This window comes from Stenella coeruleoalba, assembly GCF_951394435.1.
Source record: "Stenella coeruleoalba genome assembly, chromosome: 5".
Taxonomy (NCBI): domain Eukaryota; kingdom Metazoa; phylum Chordata; class Mammalia; order Artiodactyla; family Delphinidae; genus Stenella; species Stenella coeruleoalba.
The window spans coordinates 85326506-85345510 of record NC_137150.1 but is presented as its reverse complement, the minus strand read 5'-3'; the positions used below and the strand labels follow the sequence as shown (position 1 = coordinate 85345510).

At 47.9% G+C, this 19005-nt stretch overlaps 1 protein-coding gene across 1 annotated transcript in view; it reads left to right on the top strand.

Annotated features, from left to right (window-relative positions):
* Positions 1 to 10670, top strand: part of GTPBP8 (GTP binding protein 8) — a 222995-nt gene extending 212325 nt beyond the window's left edge. The window contains exon 10 of the transcript XR_013828472.1: positions 10255 to 10670. The gene's annotated coding sequence lies outside the window, so the exon portion shown is untranslated. The remainder of the gene's footprint in view (positions 1 to 10254) is intronic.
* The last annotated feature ends 8335 nt before the right edge of the window (positions 10671 to 19005 follow it).

The following is a 19005-nucleotide window of genomic DNA, read 5'->3' as shown; positions in this document are numbered from 1 at the left end:
ATCCACGTTTCTCAGCCTAACATACGAGGAGGGTAGGGGGAGAAAGAATGGAGGGAGTTGACGAATGTAGGGGTTTCATTTGGGACTAAATGGGGCCTGTGCTTGCATCAGAGGATCTTATATCATGGAAAAATGGAGTCTCTTAGAACTCAGTGTCAACAGACAGATTCCATTTGTCTGAGAATTAAGGAGTGTGGAAAATCAAGCATGCAGCATGGGTAATGGAAATGGCCTTGGATTACTCTATTTTCCATTTCTCTGTCCTAGCTGTACCTCTGACCCAAACCTTTACTAATATAACTACCACTTATAGAGTACCCACCAAGGTACTCTATAAATATATATGTAAAATAATGGTCAAGGCATTGGAACTGACCGATCAGAATAAGTGCTAACTGTAAACAACTGGTATAGTTGCACCAGATGACCCACTAAGAATCATATACTGAGAGAGATACTTCATATATATTATTTTGAATTTTCACAGATAAAGAAAGTGGGATTCAGAGTATCCAAGCTCATACAGCTTAAGACTGGATCCAAATCCAGATTGATCCCACAATCTTGCTTTTTTATGTCATCCTCCCCCTAAGGTATATTTGTCTGTAGGCAGCCTCAAGGGAATCTGGAGAATGACTCCTTAAAGTCAAAGAACACATGGCCAGTAGGAACACCTGAGCTGGCAGCACTGGACGACAGAAGTCAGTCCCAGCCAGCTCAACTTGAATGCGGAGTAGATGGCATTGTACCAGGCTCACCTGTAATCCTGCCTCAACCTACAACTTAGGGTTTAATTACACACGGTCTTGCATTGTTTACTAATTGTTGCAGAGGTCAATCTCATACTTTTATTCATCATTCTTCATTCAGTCATCAAATATTTTGGAGCAACTGGGCACATTCCTTCTCTGGCAGCCCTTGTGATAACCAGCATGGAGAGGTAGGCCAACTCAGCTAGTTAATGGCCCACTAAAGAGCAAATGAGGGCTAATTTGCCTTTTTATTTTTTTTCTTTTTGGCTGTGCCATGCACCTCGTGGGATCTTAGTTCCCCAATCAGGGATCGAACCCATGCCTCCTGCAGTGGAAGTGCAGAGTCCTAACCGCTAGACCACTAGGGAGTTCCCTAATTTTCCTAATAATAAGTTAATGAATTAAGTTTTGCATTTATTTTGAAAATGTTTTCAGATATTTCTTTAATAAATAAAAACTATACATTCAACAGCTAGAATTTGAAACTAGGAAGTTGGACGCACAAATATTTTATTTCTAGCACCTCTGATCAAGATAAAAAGTCTTTATCCAAACATTAGCTTTGGGAATAAGAATGTATACAAAAGCCAGTTTTCTTATTATTGTTAGTACTGTGAATTTTAATATGTAGTCTTTAATCTAGATATCTTAACTCATACATCAGAACAGCATTCTCTTAAGGTATACAATCCTTGGACTCTTCTATTAATTACAGTTAGTAAGTCACCTTAGCTCTTTGAATGTATTTGGATGTCCTATTAAAAAAAACAGTCATCTGGAAGCCCACAAAAGATTCCTTAACAGCTTGACAAAATTCAAGCATCTTCTTAATATGCCTTTCTTACTCCACTAAGAAGCCTGTAACTCGTGAAACAGCTGCAGGGAAACCATAGGTTGCACTTGAAAAACCCCAGGTTTCAGAATTAGTACCACCGCTTAGTTGCTAGGGATCTTAGGCAAGTTACTTGAGTTTCCATATCTGTAAAATGGAGATAATGAAACCTACGGGAAAGGGTTGCTGTGGGGATTCGAGATCACACGTACACACAAAATCCAGCACAGAGGCTGTGAGCAGTAAGTGCTCAATAAATGTTAGTTTATTTCTCAGGGGGTTGTTGGGAAGGTTAAATAAGTTCATAAATATAACTGAGCTCACATAGTAAGAAATTACTGTTCCACCCTTCCCACTTGAGCATTGTCTCCACTGTAGTGAATATTGGCAGTTGTTTTCTTTATCTGTGTAGTCATCCAAAGTGGACAATTCAATCAAGTCTCCACTTGGAGCCTTGTATCTGATGATCTCATTGTTGTGGAGATCTGAGAGATGAAAATATATATTGGAGCCACGACAGGACAGTTTTGCAACAGCAGCCAAAAGCCCTGAAACGTTCTGTCCGTTGATCCAAAACTCCTACTCATAGGAATTCACCTTTAGGAAATAATCAGAATTGTAAATAAAGATTTATGACAAGATGTTTAGTCAACTGTGATGCATGATCATAATAAAAATAGAAATAATCTAAATACATGACAATAGGAGAATGGTTGAATAAATAACAACCTCTCTGAATAGCACACAGCTGTTTAAGTTGAACTTTGGAGAAGATTTAATGACATGGGGAAAATAATCACATTTCAATGTTAAATTTAAAAAGTAGGATCAAAACCTGTGTTTACAGTGAACACAATTTTACAAAATGTGAAAGTACCAGATGAATCAGTGAAGAAACTGACCCCTAAGTTACCAAATGCATAAGAAAAAAATACAAAATATTGAATAAAAGTATCCATTTATGCTGCCCTTTTAAACATCTTCCAGTTCTGATCAATTAAAATCATATACTCAGTGAAGATGAACTATGGATCTGTATGATGAGAAACAAAAACGAGAAGAATGACTAAGGAAAAAAAATGTTAACATTGTTACCCGTAGGTAGTGGGATTAAGGTAATTTCCTCCTTCTTTGCGCTTTTCCATATTTTCTAAATTTTCTTCAATGAACATATTTTATAATGAGGAAAACAGATTTATATTAAAACAGAGGGGAGATTATCAAGTCCCTATTTCTCTTTGCCTACGTGTTAGTAATTTTCTCAGCACAATTCTTTCCAGATATCCTTCACCACGAAGGGGCCCCCTGTCCATATGATACAAATGGAGTGTCTATAACACACTAAGGAGGGAGCATCCTCTCTTCATGTCACTCACTGCGATTCCTTCCAGTTCACTCTGCACAGTTTAGTGATATGCAACTTATATGGATCTACAATCCCTGCCTACCCACCCCCAACATAATAAATGTGACATAATAAATGTGACTTCCATACTAAATGCTGCTTTCTTGATAGAGGCCCAGATAGCCCTCAAGGAAGCAAAACACCAGAGGGACTCACCATGAACAAAGTGGAGAGTAGCAGAGAGCACCTGATCACAAGCCCACACTCTGTTTTGAGATGGCTGGGCGGTTAGAGTGGGGTAGGGATGGTAGTGATAGGGAAACTAATAAAGAGGGGAAGGGAGAATTAGGCAAGGAACTTGCTCCAGGCAAAGGGAGAGAGTTCAGAGATACAATGTCCTTACAGGGGTAATAATAATAAACGCAATTATGTTAATACAAAGAGCCATAAAAACAATAAACACATGTGAGTTGTCAACAGTGTGCTTGGCGCTGCGGCAGAATTAAGCCCTCTCGGTTAGGCTGTGATCTGCATTCTGTCTGAACTCTGTGGGAAAGATGAGCAGCGCCACGCCACGAGCAGCCTGGGATGGAGGGAAGTACAGGCCCTGGGGTCTTTCTCCTGGCTAAATAATGTTGGTAAGGACTTCAACCTTCTTTGTTTTCTGTTGCGCTCTGACTGGTTGACTCAGGGTATAGGGGACACCCAAAGGCCAGAATGGAGGGAATCAAGAGTCCTGGGGAAAGTCTTTGGAAGAAGACAATGGGAAGGGGTAAGAGACATCTTTGAGATGTTGATCCATGAATAGTATATAAAAGAATATAGAAGAATCAATATGAGCGTTTCATGCATAGGTTCCTCATTGGTATCCCACACTATCAGTGAGAGTGGGACTTGGAGTCATCTTTGAAAAACAGACAGCTCAATACTCTGCTGGGGGCTCTGGGGAGAGGGAGTGTTTTCACTGCAGTGGAAGGCTGGCTGGCCCATTCCCTTGGGAAATTGAGAGTTCTGTACCCAGGATGGGCCCCAGGCCTGTACTCGTGAGTTGTGCCCTAGACGAGGAGGGTAAGAAGGTGGAAGCTGATATGGGCATTGAGTGGAGAGAAAAATAGGCCTTGGAGAATGTTAGGGGGAGAATGTTGGAGATAAGAGAAGGAAAGTGGGGAGGGAGGGAACTGGAGAAGAAAGGAGTGGAAAGAATACAAGTGCATAGTTCAAGGAAGGAGTATATAGTCTTTTTCACCTTGTTGAAAATGGATCATCCCCTTTCTCCACTTTCCCCTGGGGACAGACCCAAGAATCCAGGCACGTGGAGCTGAACGTTCCAGATACATCAATAAAGAAACTGGCTCATGCCTGGATTTCCAAAAGCATGAGAAAAAAATAGTACAACATATTGCTTAAAGGATGTTTGTGTTGCCCTTTTAAACATCTTTGGATTCAGATTCAATTAAAATCATATACTTGGTGTAAAGTATGCATTTTTACTGATGAGAAACTGAAGAAAATAAAGTTGAGGCCCAAAAAGGTTAGGTGACTTTCTCAGAGCCACATGGTAGCTTGCTGCCTCCCAGTGCGGCTCTCCTGCCATAAAGGAGGCGGCACCTTCCTTCTCCCCACTCCCTGCCTGCCTGTCCGCTTTCAGAACGGTTCCTTCCCACTTTGGCACAAACTCCAGCGAACGCCTGCCTTAACCCTTCTGGGTCTCGGTCTCCTCAGCCTCGGTATAAGGGTGTGGACTGGATGACCCTTCACTATGTTTCATCACTTACAGATTAAGAAGGGGACCCATTTGCCACCAACTCAGTACGTGCTTGACTTCTCAATACCGTGGAAAAGTAGTTTTTAAAACGTGGCCCTGGACACACAGCATCAGCACCACCTGAGAACTTACTAAAAATGCAAATTCTCCGCCCTACCTCAGACCCTACCGAAGCCGAAACTCTGGGCGTGGAGCTCTGCAGCCTATGTTTTAATAAGCCTGCAGGGGGTTCTGATGCAGCTCAAGTTTGAGAACCGCTACTCTAAATGCTTTTCTGCCCAACACTAAAGGGAGGGCTTAACACGCACACGCGCACAAGGACGTAACTAACTTTTCTCTGTGGCCGCTACCCCTCCCTCGCCTCCCCACCCCCCATCCTTTTCCTCGCTCTTCCATCCTGGGATGATGAATGGAGGTCAGGGCAGGGCGCTGTCAACGGAGGAGGACGCGGCGAACCCTCCCTTCCCCGACCCACCGGGTGGGTCGGTCGCGGGGAGGTAGCGTTGGGGCTGTGGTTTCCTTATAAATTTCTCGACAGCCGCTGCCCCATTTGGGGGGCATTTAGGGGCGCGTTTAACAACAGAGTTTACTTTTAATGATTTATCCAATCATTTGTTTGCAGAATGAAGGAGACCATTAAGAAGGGGGCTGTCAGAAAAAGACTTGGGGAGAAGAGACTGGGCGAAAGGAGGGAAGGATAGCGTAGCAGAGCAAGGGTCTGAGGTGAAGCTAAAGAGAAATGGGGGTTCCGGGGAGCCCGTGGGTGTGGGAGAAAGGCGGAGGACTTTGCTTTTGGTACCGGAAAGAAAGTGAAGTTTGGGGACAGCACGGGACTAAGGCGCAACAGAAAGAAAAATGGGTATTAGGAGAAAAACTGAGTTTGGGGGTACTGTTTTTTTTTTTTTTTTCCCAGCTTCCTTTCCAAGACTTTCTTTGCTCCACTTTGCTCCTCCCCCTCTTCCCCGCCTCCTCTTCCCCCCTCCCCCTCCTCCTCCTCGCGCGGTAATGGGAGGCTCCTAGGCAGAAGCAAAAGAAGGAATTGTTTGCGAGTTCAGTCATCCAAAAAAGCTTCTTCCATATGGAGGGACCGGGTGCGCAGGGCGCGGCGTCCCCTGCCTTGTCCTCCCGCTGCTGCCGCCGCGGCCCCCGCTTCCTGCCGCAGGGACCCTGAGCCCCGGCCCGCCGGTGTCAGCAGCCGCGAGCGCACACGCACACTCACACTTACACACACAGGCGCACACACACTCACACTCACGCCCGCCGCAGCCGCACGCACCCGCACGCGCCCTCCCTCCCCGGCCCGCAGCTTCTCGGTCCGGGGCTCCTTTGTTGCTCCCGCGGCCGCCGCTCTCCCGTTTTGTGTGTCCCTGGGTGTCACTGTGCGGGTTGTGTGTCCGTGCGGCACCGGGTTGTGTGGCTCTCTCTGCGCCCACCGCGCCCCCGGGCCCCGGCTCACCCTTCCCAGGAGCCGGCTGCACCAGAGGTGAGTCACGTCGCTGAAGTTTGTTTTCTTTTCATAAAAAGTTGTGTTTATTTGTTGGTTTGGGGAGGGGAGGGGGCGGGAGGCGGCTGCAGGCCGGGCGATACCGAGGAAGCGCCGGCGGGTGGCTGGTGGGGACGCGCCGGCGGCGGGAGCGGGTCCCAGCGCTCGGCCCGCGGGCTCCGGCGGGGGGCTGCGGCCGAGGCGGGCGGCGGGGTGCCGGGTGGCCGCCTCCAGGCCCGGGGCCGCCGCATCTCGTTCCGTGCGGGTGCGGTCTGGACGGTCGTTCCCGGAAGCTTCCCGGTGGAAGAAGGGCCCGGACAGCCTCCCAAACTTCCCCGGAGGTTGACACCGGTCTCCGGCTCCCAGCGCGGGGCTCTGGGGAGAAACCCACAAGGGGTCGGCAAATACACAGCACCACCGCACACCCATTTGGCCTCTTAGGGGGTGAGGGTTTACCGTCTCGGAGTTTAAAAATAATAATAATAAATAAATTTTAAAAATTAAAAAAAAAAAAAAAACTAAACCCAAATGAGGGACCGAACGGACCGGGTGCAAAACAGTCCCAGAAAAGCATCCCCCGCTAGAGGGGTGGAAGGGCCGAGGCTGAAGTGAGAGTGTCCAGAGGTCCTCCTGGGGTTGTTCTCTTGGGAGTTTTTGTTGGTGTAACTGTGAGAGGTTGGGAAATGATCCTTTGGAACAGGTGGGAAGGGGCTGTGGAGAAGGGCAAGGAACCCAGGAAGAATTTTCTGCTGGATTTTTGAAGGCTCTGCTTAACTTTCAGGGTGCCCAGTGTTAGTTTGCTCTTCCAGATGGTAGGAGGATTTTGAGGGCTGGGGGTGCAGGCAGACCTGGTGGAGTTTAAGGAGCCCTAGGGATTTGTTTGCTTAGTTTTGTTTTGGGTATGGGATTGCAGTGGCAGTGTTACTTGAAAGGTTGTTGTGTGTCTCCAGAGATGTGGCAGCAGAGCTAAGAATACCCAAACCACACACCAACGATCCTAAACAGGCACTTTCTGGGCGTGGTGGGGTGTTCTGCCTCTCCCCTATCCCTTCTCAGCAAGTTCAAATGGGTTTGCATAAGTTTTTGACCCAGAGTTACCTCTTTGAATGCACTGAGTGAAAAGTATGTTGTGGTTTCAGGCCCTTGTGCCACCTCCAAGTGCCTTGTACCCAGCTCACATTGGTCACCTAGATCTTTATTACCCAGAACCTTGCAAACACTGGCCATTGAATGAATGAAATTTTCAAAATTCTTGAATGCACAAACATTTCTGATTTATTCCACAATTGGGCCCTAAGCAGGCAGCCTAGCCCTGTGATGGTTTCTCATCTCTTTGGTTACAGTCAATAAATCAATCTCCATGTTCTCAAGGGCAGCGTGACAGTATTTAAACAGTCTCCTTGGACTAAGGTGGGGACAGATGCCCCCATACATCTGTCCAACCTGTTTTCTGAACTTAAAGTGAATCTGAGGCAAGAGTTTGGCCATTTTGAGGTATGTAACAGGTTTCCCAGGAACGTTTCTGAGGTCTTATAATTGGTACTTTTTTATGGTTTCATAATTGAAATCTAGAAGGTTCCCATGGTAATCTTGAAGCACCTTGGGGTCAGTGGGACAGAGGCAGGGTGAAAACAGAAGTGGAGTTATGATTTTCCTGTAGGATGAGTTTTTGGAGCGAGTGTATGGAAAATGAAAGAAGTAAGAGTTGCCACTTTGCTGACATTGCCTGCCCCCAACTATTGCTTAAAGTTTGGCCCTTCAGGAGGCCGGAGGCTGTCTACACCTATGAAATCTGAGGATTGAGATGTCAGGCACTGTCTCGTTCATCCTCTGTCAAGAGATCTCAGAAGAGGAACACTGCAAGAAACAGCTTCTCAGGAGAAATTGCCCAAGCCACAGCACTGGCTTTACTGAGGAGAGGACATTGATAGAGTCCAGGATAGTTGGTTCCTTGACCACAGTTGGGATGGGGTTGTGGTGGGATAGAGGGAACCCTGCTTAGCTGTTGATCGGTTGGCCAACTTGAATAAGAGGGTGATTTTTGTTCCTTTACATCCTCCAAATGGGTCCAGAGATTTTCCTTTCTTTGAAATGCTCTTTCAAATGTTTGGGCTCCTAGCTCTCTTCAGCAACTTATCTGTGGTTTCCATACCCTAAGAAGGAGTAGGAGATTTTACTCATGAGATAATTCAGTTGACTTCCCCAGGGATCCCCAGGGTATAAGCAAGGATGGTGAGAAGTGAACCTGGTGGTCACAATATTCCATGGGACCCTAGGGTTCTGAGTTCAGATTTCCACAAAGTCACCAGTATGGTTAACGAATAAGGGTTTTCCTTTCTGTGTCTTTTAAACAAGCGGATAGAAGCTGAAGAGGACCCAAGTGCACCAGATAATTGCTTCCAGTACTTTCTGTCCTCTGAGTAAGAAAGTATTAACCTGGCACCAGAAGATATTGTACATTGGGAGTTTGCTTTCTTTCCTCCAAACTCCAAGCCTTCTTGCTATCTGTGAAAATAAGGAGGAGGGTGGATGGAAATTGGGGAGGGAGAGAAAAGAAAGTGATTTGTTACATTTTTTAAAGTGTATTTACTTTAACATATGGAACTTATTGTCATCTCCATACTTCAATTCAGCAAAAGTTTATAGCACATCAGACCCCAGACTGGGAGCTTTTTTGTCCCAAGAAAATAAGCTTTCTTAGTCAAAGGATGGTTCTCCAAATGACCCTCCCCTCCCAATTTTTATTTTTTGCACAAGCATGTACTACTAATAAAAAAAAATGTGTTTTAAAGTTACCCACATTGCCATACTGTAACTGTTTTTGTTCATCCATGTGCATACATACTTTTCACATAGCTCCAATAAAAGTAAAGACTCTTGTAGTCAGACAGCCCTGAAGCAGCTCTACGCTTTTGACCAAAGACTCGTAGGGAGCAGGTATATCCAAACACTTTGCTATTGCTGGGAACAGCGTAAATCCTGAGAATGCTCCCATGTGGAGCCTTTACATGTAATATTTTCATCATTTATGAGGCTGGATCAAATATTTGGGGCTGGAGGGTGGGATGGAAGAGGGTGTTTGTTTTTCATCTAGAAATCCATGTTTACAAAAAGCCTTCCTAAATAGGGCTCTTGCCTCCTTGGAGCCCTCAGGGTTGGAAATGGGTAGAGAAGGGGAGGTGGAATCGGGAAGTAAGACTTAAAGGATCCATCTCAAGTGGCACTGCCCTGAGGATTAGGAAACTTGGCTTGGACCCCTGGCTCTGCCTGTGGACTCCATTCACACTGACTCAATCCACTGAGCTAATTGCTCACTAAATCTCCATTACCACTGAGTTAGCTCCGTCCCCAAGCTTGCCCAGTCTCTCCTGCCTTTCCTTTTATTATTCCGCCATCCTACCATCTTTTCCATTTCTGCCACCACCATGCTTCTTCATGCCTTTGACAATTGCTGACACATGGCTGGACTCCCCACTGTCTACCCATCATCCCCCTACCCTCACGCCCCGCCAACGCCCATCGTCCATCAGTCCCATAAACTCATCCCCCAGTCTAAGCTTACAATCTAAATTTCTTAGCCCTCTCACATGTGGCTCTGTCTCATCTCATAATAATATTACCTTGATAGAACCCTTCTGCTCCAGCTGGACCCATCTATTAGCCGACCCTTGATTTTGGAAGGGATTCACTCCTTCTGCTGCCTTACCAGCCCCAGCCCCTTCCCTGTTAACCCACCTTACTTCGTATGAGGGCTGCTGATAATGTGTTCTTAACAGATATTTGGTGAATATTGGTGAAAATGGACCACTGGATGCAAAGGTAATGGTTTTGTAAGAGCAACAGACTGTTTTCAATGTAATCATTGTCCTTCATCTATTCAGTTCATTTCTAGCAAGGGGCCAGGTAACTGGAGATTTAAGGAAGCCTGTGGTTTAGAAAAACTGCTTTTTCTCTGTTTTCTTATTTGTAAAATGGACTAATAAGGAATTACTCTGGTTTATAGCAATGTACCTTATAAAAAGCAAATACTTTCAAAGTGTTTATTTACTTTGTTTGAGACACTTTCTTTTTCCTCAGGCCCAGAACAAGCTTCCTGGAACCCGTGACCCATGACGTCTTGTCAACATTCACACCGTCTGAGGGTATCAGCAATGAAGTAGAAGAAGCAGGTGAGGTTTTCTGCCCATAGTCTAATATCTCTAGCCTATTGGGTCAGTCATATTTTCATGTTTTATGTTTCTGCTTGAAGATAAGAGTGTTTCCCATCCTTCAGTATTGAAAGGGTCCAGTTTTGAATGGAATCTGAACTAAACAAGTTGGTTCTAGTTCAGCTCGGATACTCTTATAGTCAGAGCCTGTGGTGGCCTCTTTCCCCTGGCGTGACCACGTCACCCCCCTTTCCCTGTGGCAAATTCTGTTCAACATGTTGGTTATAAACCATTTACTGTGGATTTGGAGCCCAAGACTGCTGTGGAAAAGTCCTGCTTAGGTTTGGATGAGGAAAGTCCTGTGTTTATGTGTCTACCAATGGTATTACAGCAAATGCCTTCTCATCTGATGTACTGGGCTGTGTTTATCTCACAAAACCCAGAGGGATTCCGTGTCATACCATCTTCTGAAATAAAGTTAGGAAATAGTTTCTCTTTTCCTAATGGTGAATTTGGCCTTATCTTCAAAGAAGGCCTTTGATGTTTGGGACAGGGTTATTGGGCAGTAAGAGGAAATGGTAGGAGAAAGATCAGAGCCAATGATACACAGTCAACTTAACTTGGTTGCCAGAGAAAACGTTGAGGAAAGTCTCAACTAGTTCTCCTAGTCGGTAACGGGAGAGTACATTTATGGGTTGAATAAAAAATCATCCAAAAGGAGCTGAGCAGCAGAAAATATGGAAAAGAAATGTTTATTCTTCTCCAAAATGAGTTTGGACAGCATTGGACAAGATGAGGGTGATGACTCATTTGTAGGTTGGAGCCTACATCCTTTCAACAAGCTTTTATTCAGCACTCGCTCGCTGTGTGCTCAATATCAATACCAGAGCACACGCCTTCCAGAATTCCATGACTGAGGGGAGGGGACATGCAGGGCACGGCAATGCAAACTCCAGTGTGAAAGTGCTTGGACTGGGTCATGAAGAAAGGCTCCTGGAAGGAGGAGAGCCTGGGAGCCTCTCAGGCTGAGTCCTAGAGGCAGCGATGGGGCTGGCAGGACTGAAACGTTCTTTCACCTCTGCCCGTATGTTCATTATTTTCTCCCTGCAAACTTACTTTTCCTAAGCAGATAATAGACTGAAGTATTAAGTATTAAGACAGGAGATTTCAAGTTCAGAGTGATTTTTTTTTAATTTTAGTAAAGTTAAAAACTGGAGGGGCTTCCTTGGTGGCGCAGTGGTTGAGAGTCCACCTGCAGATGCAGGGGACACGGTTCGTGCCCCGGTCCAGGAAGATCCCACGTGCCGCGGAGCGGCTGGGCCCCTGAGCCATGGCCGCTGAGCCTGCGCGTCAGGAGCCTGTGCTCCGCAACGGGAGAGGCCCGCATACCGCAAAAAAAACCAAACAAACTGGAATCTCTGCATTAAATACAGAACCTCAGAAATGCGAGTCTTCGACAAGTTTCTAAAAGCAGTTACTGAGTAGCTTTCAGGGGAAAAAGGAGAAATTTGTGATCTTTTCTTTCTCAGCCAGGTCTGATTTTAGCTGAGAATGCTAGAAACACATGCCTGAATTCAGCTTTTCACTTTTAAATTCCATTTGCCCTTTGTTCTGCTGTCTGGGGTAGGTTTGCTTGGCTCTGAAATTATTCCCAGAGTAACAAGTGAGAAGACGTTTATTTTAGGGGCAAATAAAAGTTGCTGGGCTCTCCAGTTGCCCAGGAACCTCCTTGGCTGCTACGGGGTGGCGGTCGCACAGGATGGGAGCTACAGGTAAGAGGAGAAGGGTGTGTAGAACTGGTTGGCCTTGGAGGCTGGGCTGGAATTGGACTCTCGAAGAGAGCACTCCGCAGGTCTCCCGGCCTGCCAATATTTTTCCAGAATAGTCCCAGCCAAGTGCCTTGACTAGTCTGAACTTACCTAACATTGCAATCCCAGCAGGTCTATTAGGTATGGGTCACAGTTAATTGGAGAGGAAAATTGGGGGGTTCTGGGTTTCTTACTTTTCTGTGGAAGCAGAGGCTGCTCTTAATTGCTTTACAGAGCATCTGCCCCGCCACCCCCCGACTTGGCTCTCTGCTTTTCTGCCTGATGACTGTCGTCCCACAGAGGTGTCACGGTACCTTGTCCTTTTTTACGTACTTGCGCCCGCATGAGGGATTTCATCACGCAGTCAGTCAGCACAGTACCCACTTTTGCAAGTGAGACCACGTAGAGTGACGGAAATTCACGGCTGTGTACTTGTGTCGTTATGAACGGATGTCTTGTAGTGAACAAGTTACATAAAAATCTGCTGTGTTACAGCCAAGGGTTAGAATCTAATGTCTCTTGCAATGCACAGGCCTTCCAAGCAATCGCCTGCAGCCCTTTCTGGACAGCGCTGGTGGTCTGGCCGTCGTGAAGGCCGCGTTGGCTCCAGGTGAAAGCCCCCCGCAGTCAGGTGCCTGTCGTTCTGTAGCCTTCTGTTGCAGAGATGGAGGCTGGGTCGTCAGGCCCGGCTCTCGCCTGCCTGGACGGTGGCAGCTTGCCAGCGCGTTTCACTGGGTGGTCTTCAACAATGGGAGGGGTGGGGAGCTCAGCTCTCCTCACCAAAGGGGAACAAGAAGGTTGGCAGCCAACCCCGTCACTGAAACACCACAAAGGTCCCGAGTGTGCCTGAAAAGGACAGAACAGGTTGCTGAAAGCAGTATTGTGATGGAGTTCATTTTTGTTCCCCTGATTTCACAAACCAAGCCTTACAATGTATGTGGTGATTCTCCCTCAAGAGGGTGAGCACACATGAGCAGCAGGTGCCCTCCGTCACGGACGTTCCCGTGCCCTTCATTCCCTTACCCTCTCAGGGAATCAGCTGTGGACCTGAAGGGCAGGCCGAGAAGGCCGAGACGGGCAGATCCCAGTGCCAAAGAGGCAGCTGCACCTGCCTCCGTCGTCCTTCTGATGACGGTGAGAACGAGAGCTGCCATTTAGTGAGACCTACTGTGTGCCAGGCCCTGCGCTGAGCCCTGTGAGCACTGTCCCTGCAACCCCCCAGCAGTCCTGTGAAGACGGGCAGCATGATCCTATTCGGCAGATAAGAGAGCTGAAGCCTAAATAATTGCAGGGACTTGTTCTGGTCTCACAGCTGGTAAGTGGCAGCTTACCAAGATTTCATGGCAGGGCTGCTGACTCCAAAACTCGGGCTTTGAGAAAAAAAAGGTATCCAGACAATCTCCCCTCTCAGTCTCTCTAAGTAGAGCCCCCTCAGCTTGGGAGAACTGTTTCTTTTGCAACTAACAGAGTGCAAGGGGCAGGCGGCGGCCTTTATGAGACTTGCCTTAAGAGACATGAATTGAAAACTGGGGCCACAGCCGGAAGGTTTTGAGTGGTTCCACAGCAGCAGCCTGAGGGAGGCTGGGTCCTGAGGCCCAGATGATGTCTGACTTCGTAGGCAGTGCTGAAAGCTGCCTCTATCTTGGGTCTCCTCTTGGAACGTGTCTCCCGGCTTTCGCTCGCCCTGGGACATCATCTGAACTGGCTGTCTGAGTCTCTGCTCCCACTACAGGTGCCAGCTGAATCCACGTGCTCCTTGGGCCTCTGCAAGTCTGCTCAGGGTCCTCTGAGCCTCGGCAGGGTGAGGGGGGAGAAGGCGTTCTGCCCAGCAGGCGCTTTTCCTGGTCAGGAGAAGTGGTAGCTTGTGCAGAAAAATACCCTGGGGAAGGAAGTAGCAACTTCGACAGACAGGTAACTGACAGGAGATGGTACCTTCCAGGCAAATACAGGGCATCCAGCAGAAAGAATGCTACGGGCCGTTACCTGCAGAGCAAAACCGAGTCTCCCAGCTGGCTTCAGAGAGTGGGGAGATTTGGCTGCCATGAGCATGGAGTTGCCCTCAGTTCCTTGTTTTTCTTTAAAAATTGTGGAAAGCCTGAAGCCAGGATGTTCTGGCTTTGCGTGTGTGTGTGGCGGGGTGGGTATAGGATACCTGGGTTTAAGATATAATTATGTGACCAACTAGTTGGGTAACCCAGAGGAAATCATGGAAACTCTCTGAGCCTCTCTTTCCCCATCCTTGCAAGCTGCCTTTTCAGGGCACTATGTGGATGCAGAGACATGGCACAAGGGAACACTTTTGATGCAGAAGGTTCCTGCCCACCTCAAAAGCCTCTGGCATCTGTGCTCACCCAAGATGAGTTGGGAGATAAGACATTTGAGGGAACTGGCCAGAGGTCAGAGTCTAGGCACAAGGGCTGCATTTGCTTCTGTGGTTGTGTTTGTTTTCTAAGAGCAGAGGCCTGAACTGAAGGCAGTTACGTCCCATTGCCAGATAAGCTGCTTTTCCCTCTCTTGTGGGAAGAGACAGTGAAGGCCTCAGGGTCTGGCAGGACTTGAGAGAAGAAAAGCTCTCGTGGCAAGAGGATCCTGGTTCGCACTGTTCCTGAGAGAGGTCTGAGGAGAGTTGGGGTGACCCCATCTGAGAGAGCAGAGGTTTGGAGTGAATCTTATTAGAAAAAGGGGGAAGTGCTGGAGAAAGACGGTTGTTGCAGGAGGGAGCCATGTCTCTGGGGCCACTTCCAGGTTGGAGATGGTGTGGCATCCTGGTTAAGGGCGGGCTTTGGAACCAGACAGGCCTGGATTTGAACGTAGCTTTGCCAGGTGGTAGGCGTATGACCCTGGGCTAGTCACCTCCACTCTGAAACCCTAGTTTCTTAAAGTTGTTGCAAAGAGAAAGCAAGATACTGCATATAAAGCGCACAAAATGCATTGTGAACATTCAGGAGAAGGTGGCCGTTAATAGGAAAAGAAAGGAAAGAAAAACAGACTGGAAGGAGAGTTATCGGGGGATTGGACAGCTGGAAAGAGGAGTAGGTGGAAGGCTGCACTGATGGAACCCCCCACTGGCTCAAGGCTCTACAGAGATGAGGGAATGAGAAGATGGGGAAAGAGAGGAGTCCACAGTGGGCAAGGTTGTGCCCCAGGTGCCCCCGTAGGTACCAGTCTTTAGGCCCGGTCACTGGGAAGACAGCTCCCACCCAGCTTTCTCCTCTGCTTCTTCCCTGCTTCAGCAAATTCCATTCTACTGGTTAGGCCCCAAACCTGAGAGTCACCTTGGACTCTGTTCTTTCTCTCATACTCCACTTTAAGCTGGCAAACGATGTTGGCTTTATTTTTAAGATGTATTCAGAATCCTGCAACTTGCCACCATCCTTGTCTTCCAGCAGCATTTCTTACCTGGTCTATTGCAGTAGCTTCCTAAGTGTTCTCCCTGCCTCCACCCAGCCCTGACCTCCCTGCCCACAGTCTGTTCTCCATGGAGAAGTCAGCATCAGCTTGCAAAAGAGGAGCCAGGCGAGGTCAGTTCTCTGCTCAACACTGTGCACGGTTTGCTTTCATGCAGAGAAAATGCCACACGCTGTCAGTGCCCTCACCTCCCCTGTCCGCTCCACAGCCTCAGTGGCCTCCTTGCTGCTCCTCTGCCTAAGCAGGACAGCCTCCCTTCCGGGGCTTCGCCCACTGCCTGGAAGGTACTTCCCCGATAGCTGCACAGCCCCTCCCTCACTTCATTCAGGTGTCTGCTTCGTGGCCACCCTCACTGGACTGCCCTTTACTAAATCACACTCCCCCCGTCATTCTCTCTTCCTTCAACCTAATCTGTTCTTTCTCAACGTTACACCTCCTGACGTATCTCTACTTGTTCATCTCATCTCATCTCATCTCATCTACTTGTTATTGCCTGCTTATCCTCTAGAAGGAGAGATCCACGGGGTCAGGGACTTCATTTTGCACCTCACCACCTCCCCAGAGCCTGGAGTAGACTCTGGGATATAATTGGTACTCAATTTTTCTTTTTACTAGTCTACAGGTCTTTCCTGAATCTCAAAATGAGTATAATAAGAGTTTCAAACAGAATGAAATCATCACCTAAGGATTTATATAAGAAAAATGCATTCTGGGTATATGTATATGGGGGGAATGTGGGAGAGAGGGGCAGGGAATTCTAATACTATGAGGGTGTCTGTTTTAGAAAAGCCGGAAAGCAGTGTGCTTGGCCGCAGCAGAAGTAGCTCAGCTCCTCTGTCTTCCTCAAGGTGACTGACTTCAGGAATGTCCGTGGATGTGCCATTGTGCCACTGTTCCATCTGTAAGGGGAGGGTGAGAATGGATGCCTCTCTGGCCCTCCTGCATCACTCAAGAGTTTACTGAGCATGGACTTTGTGTCCAGCACTGTGCTAGGCCAGGCTGGGAGCTGCAGAGAAGCCCAGGGCATCCTCACTCCATCAAAAGTTTATAGTCTAGTTGTTCATCTGGAATTTCATAAGTGTGCCTGGACCATCCACTGCTCCCTTCTCTTTGCACAGTTGAATGAGAGTTCTGTTGCATCTGGGACGTGAGGAACACGGGAGGAATTTGAGACTAGTTCAGTTCCCTACATATGGGGGCCTGGTGGAGTCAGGCCCCGTGGTAGGCACACAGGTGACAGAAATTTTCTCTGTGATTGGAGAGTTGACAGCCTGAAATACAAGGAATAGGAGGTTTGGATGTCTGCCCAGAGGGGGATAGATCTGACTTCAAATTGCATCTCAGTCATTTCTAGCTTGGTTCTAGATTTAGAAGCTAAGGAAGAGTAAAAATAGGGGCAAATATCCCAAGAGGTCTCCTGCTGACAACAAACGTGCCTGAGAAATTACACTACCAAGATCCCCAGACCCAACACCTACAGCATCTCAGGGAGCTGGGGAATAGTCCAAACCTTCTTCTCCAGGTTTTTTTTAACTTAGAAAGAAATTAATAGGCTTTTTTAAAAAGCAGTTTTAGGATTATAGAAAAAAATTAAGTGAAAATTACAGGGAGTTAACTCATACCCCTCCACCCCTACCAATTTCCCGAATTACCAACATCTTACGTTGGTGTAATGCGTTTGTTAGAATTGATGAGTCAATGTTGACACATCGTTATTAATTAAAGTCCATAGTTTACATTAAGACTTATTTTTTGCATTATACAGCCTGTGGTTTTGACCAATGCGTAATGATACACATCCACCATTACTATAGTATCAGACAGAATAATAGTTTCACTGCCTAAAAATCCCCTGTGTTCCACCTATTTGGCCCTCCTTCCTTCCCTCTCCCAATCCCCGGCAACCACTGCTCTTTTTACAGTGTTTGTAATTTTGTCTTTTCCAGAAGGTCATGTAGTTGGAATCATACAGTGTATATAGTCTTTCCAGGTTGGCTCCTTTCACTTAGCAATCTCCTCCCGTTTTTGTTTTTGTGGTTTTTTTTTTTTTGCGGTACGCGGGCCTCTCGCTGTTGTGGCCTCTCCCGTTGCAGAGCACAGGCTCCGGACGCGCAGGCTCAGCGGCCATGGCTCACGGGCCCAGCCGCTCCGCGGCATGTGGGATCTTCCCGGACCAGGGCACGGAACCCGCGTCCCCTGCATTCTCCTCCAGTTTTAAACATGGCCTTCTCCACGCCATGCCCCCTCTCACCATACATCCAGCTGGGGTGCAAGGCGCTGACAACGGAGGAGCCCACAGCCAGGGCTGAGACCCACCTGCCCAGAGCCCACGGGTCTGCAGTGCTGCTCCTCTGTCGTCATCCACTGGACACGCCTGGCGCTGGTGCTACTGGAGTTCAGCCCAGGCTGGTAAACTGTCGGTTGCTGCCTGTGTTTTGGTTCCACATCTGGAAGTATGGGCTGTGCAGACCTTGTGTCACGCTCTTAAGTAGACAGACAGGAGCACCGGGCCGTTTGCCTTCCTCCTCGCTAGTTTGGTTTACTTGCTCTGGAGCTTTGGACAAGCGGCGGGGAAGTGAGCCTCCCAGGCAGGCAGGGCAGGCAGCACTCCTTCACGCCGCGTCCGGCGGCAGCCACAGCTCCCTCAGCCGCCGGAGTTGCTATCTCAGCCCCAGTGGTGTCTGTGCTGAGCCCTGGGAGGCACTGAGCTTCAGGGCTTGTTTTGTGGTCATTAAGCAGGAAGACTGATCAGGCACGAAGAGAGTGAGAACGTTTTCCCTGCCAAGAAGTGCTGCTTTCTTCAGTCAGCCTCACAAACGAGGATTCCTTGGCGGGTGTGTGTGTGTGTGTGTGTGTGTGGCAGGAACCCCAGTATTCAGTGCCGTCACCAGTCATTAAACAGTGAGGCTCTCGGGGGATGAGGGATAACGATGGATTTTATAACTAGAGCAGAAGGAGGACCTCCTCCAGCCGGGCTCCAACTCTGGACCCCAGTTAGAGGAAAGGGAAGTGCGTGTGGATGGGGGTCACATGGGCCATCTGGTTGAAGCAGGCTGAAACGTTCCAGGGCTGAGAGGAAAGGGGTGTACTAGGTGAAGAGGGTTCCGATCCTGGGGAGCAGGGACTGAGACCCCAGCTTCTGTTGTTTCTATGTGGAGTAAACGAAGAGCTGAGGCCAGCTGGCACCTCCTCACTTCCAAGGACACCAGGCAGGTGCCTCAGAGTTCAGTAAAAAGGAGAAAGAAGACATGGCCTCCTTGGAAAGTCAGCTCTCAGACGGTAGAAACTCCATGCCGGTCATCCAGTCCTTACCACCTCGTCCCCTGGTTTGCTCTTTGCCTAGCCCACCCTCCCATCTGTATCCTGTTCAGGGACTTGCTGAGAGCTCTTGGGCTGCCGTTCAGTGGTTCTTCTGACTTGTACCCTGTGTAAGTGGAGACTAATAGTACTTGTCCCAGGTGTGT